This window comes from Hirundo rustica, chromosome 14 (assembly GCF_015227805.2).
Source record: "Hirundo rustica isolate bHirRus1 chromosome 14, bHirRus1.pri.v3, whole genome shotgun sequence".
NCBI lineage: Eukaryota > Metazoa > Chordata > Aves > Passeriformes > Hirundinidae > Hirundo > Hirundo rustica.
Genome location: NC_053463.1, coordinates 16,384,477 through 16,391,499, shown reverse-complemented (window position 1 = coordinate 16,391,499; position 7,023 = coordinate 16,384,477). Strand labels below are relative to the sequence as shown.

Genomic DNA, 7,023 nt, shown 5'->3' with positions numbered 1-7,023 from the left:
CCCGTGGCATTCAGAGATTCTCTGCCCCATCCAGCCCAAGAGCCGCCCATGCCCAGCCCTGCTCCGTGTCCTCGGGCCACCCTAGTCCCTCCCCATGGCTGTGCCACTTCCCCCTGCCAGCTGGGGAGTTGTTGGCCGAGAATGGGGAGAGTGGCTGAGCAAGCTCATCTGCCAGCCCTCTCATCACCCCGGGATGGATCCTGTCTGGTCCCATAGATTTGTGGATATCCAGGCATTTCAGCAGTTCTCTGACTGCCTCCTCTTGGATAATGAGGCAGTTTGGTGTATTATTTACCAGCTGTAAATAATACAATTAAAATACCGTCCGAGGTCCCAACATGAGATGTGCCGTGATTTCCACAACCCCAATACTTGCTCAGAAAACAGCACAGACTTCCCTCGGCCCATCCTCTCAGTGAGGAGCAGCCACAAAGGAGGGGCTTCCAGGGTGGCAAAATCAGAGGGAAGAGACCAAAAGGATCAGGGAATTCAGGTCAGACTCAGCCAGCACAGGAAGGAACGCAGGGATGCCACACGGGAGAGCAGCAACATTTTCCAGCCGGGTGATTCCAGCGTGGTTTTTCCCGAGCTGACCTCAATCTCCGGCTAGCACAGCCAGTGCCTGGCACCTCCCGGTGTCCCCAGCCCGGGGTGCTGGCATTTGGGACACGTGTGACAGCCAGGGAGAGCCGAGAGCGGCGGCGCTGGGGCTGCTCCCTCCTCGCGGAGAGGGCAGCGGGCAGAGGCGGGGGCCAGCAGCATCCACCTCATGCCTTTTAATAAAACATGAATTAGGTGCCAAGGCGTATTAGATTCACTTCCCCGGTGACAGAAAATCAAAGGCTTCTCCCATCTTTTCTAGAGGCGCGTTCCTGATTGATCTGGAAGAAGCAGCTCGGTGCGAGGGAAGGAGTCTATACACACCGAAACAGCTCTTTAATTTCTTAATTTAATATCTGACACGTAAAGATTCTCATTAAGCCAGTCAATGAAGCCTGGAAATACAATTTTCGTGCAAACTGTCGCTATCATAACTTACACGAAACTTCAGATGGTGCCCTGTAAGCGGTGTGATTAAAACCATTCATCTTCCCTGGCAGCCGCCCGCTCCCTCACCCCCGGGCCAGCCCCCGCCCCGTGCCCGCCCCGGCCGGTCCCGGGGTGCCAGCGCGGCCACGGGCACCCCGCGATGGGGGCGGGATGCTGCGGGATGCGGGGCAGCGCTGTCTGGGAGAGGGGAGGGAGGGATCGCGGGCAGCTCCCACCAGGCACAGCCTCCACAGCGCGTCCCCAAGCCCTGGGATCTCCCCAGTCGAGGCATGCGCGGCAGGGAGAGCTTCCCAAAGACACTAATTAGGCAAATTAATTCCTGTTGAGTCGCAGCTCTTCGCTGCCTTAAAAGAGGAGGGGGGGTGGGGAATAAATAAAGAAGCTACTTACTTCAGTGCTGGTTAAATCCCAAATAATGAGCCGTGGATCAGACCTGGGGCTGCTCCGTGGGAGCTGGCCCCACACCAGCAGCGGTGCCCACCCGGCGCAGGGCGAGGGGGAGGTCTGAGGTTCGCACGGGGACACGAGTCCTTCTCCTGCTGCTCGTTCCTCAGTCCCGCGGTGCTGCCAGCGCCGGGCAGGGCCTGTGTTTGCTGGGCTCCTTCCTCCTCCATGGGCTGAGGAAGAGGATGGTGAAGCTGTGTGGGCACAGGACACCACCCCGGCACATGGCAAAGCCTGGCTGAGCCTTGAGGTGCCCTCAGGAGCCGCCATGAGAGGGATCCGGGCAGGGATCCCATCCTCAGCACGGCCTGAGAGGGCATTAATCATTTTCTGCCTCTGTCACCCTTCATTGCCCTCCCCTGATCCAGCCCCGCGGAACACTTCACCTCCAGGGAAAGCCCAGGAAACTCCCAGCAGCTGGAAATCAGTTCAGGACAGCAGGCAGGGAAACAAAAGCCACCTCAGGGACCCTGCAAAGGCTGGCGGACCTGTGTCACTGCAGTGGGAGCAGGGAAGTGCTTCACGGAATCCCAGAAAGATTCGGTTTGTGTTGGAAGGCACCTCAAAGTTCATCCCATTCCTCTGGGCAAGGACAGCTTCCACCAGCCCAAGGTGCTCCAAACCCCAGTGCCCAGCCTGGCCTTGGGCACTGCCAGGGATCTGGGGCAGCCACAGCTGCTCTGGGCACCCTGTGCCAGGGCCTCCTCAGCCTCAGGAGTTCCTGTGCCAGCAGTTGGTGTCCCTCAAAGAGGAGCTGGTGATGGGATTGGGGAAAGGGACTCATGAGCCCTCGGGTCTGTGCCACCAGCCCAGGGCACCCCGCGAGGGTGATGCCTGCGGGTGTTGGGCGTCACACGCTGTCCCCACACCCGTGCACTGCCCTCCTGCTGGGGAGGAGGCACACTCCCGCATTCCAGATGGATTCCCCGGGTACCCCAGGCAAGGTCCAGCCTGGAAACCAAAGGATGCTCCGGTGAGGTGGAGACTGGGAAGAGCCTCGAGCACTGGCATGGCCCCTTGCCCCTGGCACAGGAAGGGGTGGCACTGGGAGCACCTAAGGGTGTCCAGCTCTGCTCCCCAGGGTGCCAGAGGTCCTGGCAGCTCCAAGGTGGTGGGTGAGTGGGCACCAGCAGGGTCACCCACCTCTGCCGCTTGGAGAGATTTGACTCCAAGCCCTCACTGCAGACCAAACCTGCCCCGCACAACCAGCACCCCCTCACCCCGGCCGTGGCTCCCGCACCCGAGGGGCACCTTGTGGGTGGCCCAAGGGCTCTGGAGGACGCGGTGCCCGCTCATCCAGCTGGCAGAGCCGCTTTCCTTGTCTTTCCTCCGCGAGTTATCTGGAGCCGTCGGAGCTGGCAGCTCCTGCCAGCGCTCGCGCAGCCTGACGTCGGCGCGGCTTGAAAGCGCGCGTGGCGTGTTTGATGTCAGGATTAGCGGCTGGCGGTATTGTAAATGCTAAAATGAAATAAGAAGATTAGAGAAGAAAAGCGCCGCTCCGCAGCGCGCCTGCCGATTGCCTCCCGCCGGAGCCGCTGCCGAGGGCGGGGGGCGCGGGGGGACCCGGGCGCTGGAAAGGGTTAAAGGGGGACAAGCGGCTGCCGGCGGGCCGGGGGGAGAGGAGGACGGAGCCCTTCCCACTCCCTGGGGTGCTGGGATCCTCCGGCTCACGTGAGTATTGATCCCGTCACCCCCAGCGCCCCCGAGCACGGCGGGGTGAGCCGGGGTCGGGTGGGTGCTGCAGCCTCGCTGGGTGAGCTCTGCGCCCCCTCCCACCCCGCTGTGCCCCCTCCCAGGAATGAGGGCATGGCCGCCTCCCCGCCTCGGGGGCTGCTGTTTGGGGGGAAAGGGTTGTGCTGCCTCAGAGGGGGGGGGTGAGGACCCTCTGCGGGCCGGTTGGGGGAATCTGGGGGCTTCCAAAGGTCAGCGTGGTGCCCTCATCTCCCTCCCATGGGTGGCAGGAGGTTCCTGAGCCCAGATCCCGCAGGGAACGGGAATCAGGGATCAGGAATGCAGGCAACTCCACACCCCTCCTGCACCTCCTGCTCCCCCCATGTGGCTCCGTCACGGCCCTGCAGGAGAAGGAGAGCCGGAGGGAGGGAAGGAGGGGGAGCTGGCACAGGGTCAGGCCCTGCTGAGCCGCTCTCCATCTCCTGCTGACAGCACCGCGCCCCCAGGCACCTCAGCCGGCACCCCGAGTTCCAGATCCACGCACGCCAGGCTCTCAGCAGGGCACGGGATTTCAGCAGCACCATCATTCGTCTTTATTTTCCGCTGTGCCCTTGGCCTCAGCCCCGCAGAGCTTTGGGGCGTCCTGCTGGGCCCAGCGCTGGAGGAGGAAGAGGAGGAGGAAGATGAGCTGGAAGCCACACCAGGATTTTCCCTGCATTTTTCGTGCCGGCCCTGCAGCAGCGTGTAGGGCACAGGGCTCAGCCTCTCACACACCCCACATCCCTCCTGGGGGATAAATCCTGGGCTTGCAGCTCTTCCCGCTAGGGCAGAGCACCCTTGGCATGAACCCTCCCCCGGCAGCGGCCCCACCCAGCCTGGGGACAGCTCATCCCTCCAGGAGTGCTGCGGGATCCCTGGCTGCCCCCTGGCACCCAGGACTGCATCCAAGGGCCTGTGTCCGGCAGCCAGGTGCATCCCAGGCACTGGCCATTTCTCACCTGCTCCTGTTCCCTGCCAGGGCATCCCGGCAGCCCTGGGGCGGGCAGGACAGCGGGGAGGGACCTTCCCTTCCCTTCCCTTTCCCGAGGAACAGGAGCGGGCTGGCGGCTGGCCCCGCGCCCGATCCATGCCGGTACCTTCTCTCCCGCATCTGTTCCCAATCAAAGCCTCATTTCAGCCCGCGGGAAGGTTTTTCTCCTCCTGCTAACGAACCCTATTGTTTCCCCGATGTTTTCCCGAGCTCAGACATGTGCAGAGAGAGCCTCGAGCAGGACCCTGCTCCGCTCCCTCCTGCCGAGACGGGAGCTGAATTCATCCCCAGGGCACAGCTGGAGCGGGGAATGTGGGGCCGGTACCCCCCGGAGGAGGAGGCAGCTGCGGGCTTCACCCCTCTGCCCCTCGGTTCGGTGCTGGCAGCGCTCGGGGCCGGGTTTGTGTCCCCACAGGGCTGCTGAGCAGGTGACAGCCATCACAGCAGCCACACTCGCCCCGCACCGCCCCAGGCCCGGCCCAGCCTCACCCCCGGGGGGTGCAGACCCCGCTCGCCCCCCACATCCCTCTGGATTTGCCGGGGACGGCCGGGGCTGGCTCCGTCCCCTGCGGGACTCGCCCCTCCCATATCGCCGCGGGGCTTCTGTTGCTTCTACGTGCAATTAATGAGCTTTAATTGCCTGTAAACACATCCCCGGCAGCGCCAGAGCTGCCATGGGAAGACGATGGAGTCGGGAAAAGGGAATGGGAAAAGGAAATCGTAGTAACTGTTGCTACGGCTGGAGCCGGCATTCCCAAACCGGGGCTGTGGCATCGCCCGGCCCCGGGCAGGGGCACGGCGATGGCAGCGCAGTCCCCGTGCCCCGCCCGCAGTGCCACCAACGCCTCCGTGCCACAGCGCCGAGCCACACGGGGCCCAGCATCCCAGCGAGACCCCACGCGGGAGGTGACTGCATCTGGGGCCCCACAGAGGGGCTGGGGGCACTGGGGAGGGGTCCCCGCCGCCCCTTCTCGCTGTGTTTAGGGTGCCACGGAGGGACTGCGGGTCTGGGGCCAGCGGGGTCCCTGTCCGACGCCCCTGGCTGCGTTTGATGCCCCACAAGGCTGTGTAGGGCTGGGGCAGTGGGGAGGGGGCCCTGCCCTTCCCTTTCCGCGGTGTTTGGGGTCCCAGGGAGGGGCTGTGGGGTTGGGGGCAATGGGGAGGAGGGGAGGGGTCCCTCCCGAGGGGTCCCTCCCGCTCTGCGTGTGCCCTCGCTGGACACGCACGTGGGTCTAATGAAGTCCGCAAAGGCCGGGGCAGGCGGCGGCAGGAGGAGGGGGCCGTAAATGCCATTTTCTAGCTCAGTGCCCTGTAACTCTCCCTGACAAAGCACCACCAACAGCGCATTCTAATCCCCCGCAGGGATCCCTGCCCCCATGGTGGCTCCTGGCCCGGCCCCATGGCACGGCACAGGGTGGCACTGCGTGCCCAGCGCTGCTCCCCAGTGCCACCGCGGCGTGCGGGCTGATGTCGCACAGCGCAGGAGTGACACCACCTCTGTCCTGGGTGGGCACGGCTTGGGTGGCATCACGTGGGGCACATCACCCGGCCAGGGGTCCTGAGGTGCCCCTAAGCGGCCACGGGGACCTGGACAAGCCCAGGAGGTTTAACAGCACCAAGTGCTGGCGCTGCCCCTGGGTTGGGGCAACCCCTGGGTCAGTCCAGGCTGGGATGAGCAGCTGGAGTGGCCCTGGAGAGGGACCAGGGGGTGCTGGGGGTGAGAGCTGGACCTGCCCTGACCCAGAACCCCCAGCCCAGGGCTGAGCCCCAGAGTGGGCACCAGGGGAGGGGAGGATTCTGCCCCTGTGCTGAGGCGAGAGCCCACCTGCAGAGCTGCCCCAGCCCCGGGCCCAGCGCAGCAAGGAGCTGGAGCTGCTGGAGCCAGGCCAGAGCAGGCACCAGGATGAGCAGAGGGATGGAGCAGCTCTGCTGGGAGGAAAGGCTGGCAGAGCTGGGATTGTTCACCTGCACAGGAGAAGCTTGGGGGTGAGCTCAGTGTGGCCTTGCAGGGCCTGAAGGAGCTGCAGGAAACATGGAGAGAGACAATTCCCAAGGCATGGAGGGACAGGACACAGGGAATGGCTCCCACTGCCAGAGGGCAGGGCTGGATGGGAGATTGGGCAGGAATTGTTCCCTGGCAGGGTGGGCAGGGCCTGGCACAGGGTGCCCAGAGCAGCTGTGGCTGCCCCTGGATCCCTGGCAGTGCCCAAGGCCAGGCTGGACACTGGGGCTTGGAGCAGCCTGGGACAGTGGGAGGTGTCCCTGACATGGCTGGGGATGGGATGAGATGAGATGAGATGAGATTAGATGAGCTTTTACCCGGTTTCAGCGCTGCATCCAAGGAAGTTTTGCCCTGAGGGCTGGGTGCGGGAGCAGCGGCAGCCGGAGCGACACCGCGCCCGCATCGGAGATAAGTTCCTGCCACGAAGTTTCTTTCCGTGTTAATTTTCTGATTAGCCGCTGTCTGATGCGACGGCAGCAGCGCTCCACGGAGCTTATTCCGAGGCGGCGTAATCTTTGTAAGCAGCGGAGAGGGGCAGGGCCGGCGCTGAGCTGCCGGCAGACACAGCCCCGCGTCGGGAGGTAATACCTCCTCAGGGACTGACAAGCCGCCGGGCGGGCTGCGGAAATCCTTTCCGCGGATGAGCCGAGAGGATTCTCCCGCTATCCCCCTAAAGCCTGCGTGTCACCTAGTCCAATAAAAGGCATTATCGGGAAGGTGGGATTTTGTTCTGGCGTATCTCGGGCCTCCAGCCCAGCCCCGGCTCGGCTGGTTTTGCATGAGAACGGGGGAGGGGTTGGGGCACGGTGGGCGCTGGGTGCTGCCT

The 7,023-nt window shown here is 64.0% G+C and overlaps 1 long non-coding RNA gene across 2 annotated transcripts; it reads right to left on the bottom strand.

Moving 5' to 3' along the window:
* Positions 1 to 1,215: 1,215 nt before the first annotated feature.
* Positions 1,216 to 6,804, bottom strand: LOC120759073 (uncharacterized). Of its 2 annotated transcripts, none has more exons than XR_005703120.1 (4): positions 6,515 to 6,804; positions 2,715 to 2,952; positions 1,441 to 1,667; positions 1,216 to 1,349 (listed from the first exon to the last, which is right to left on the bottom strand). It is a non-coding gene; the product is annotated as an uncharacterized LOC120759073 (long non-coding RNA). The 2 variants fall into 2 exon arrangements; XR_005703119.1 differs by having other exon boundaries at positions 2,746 to 2,952.
* Positions 6,805 to 7,023: the final 219 nt, after the last annotated feature.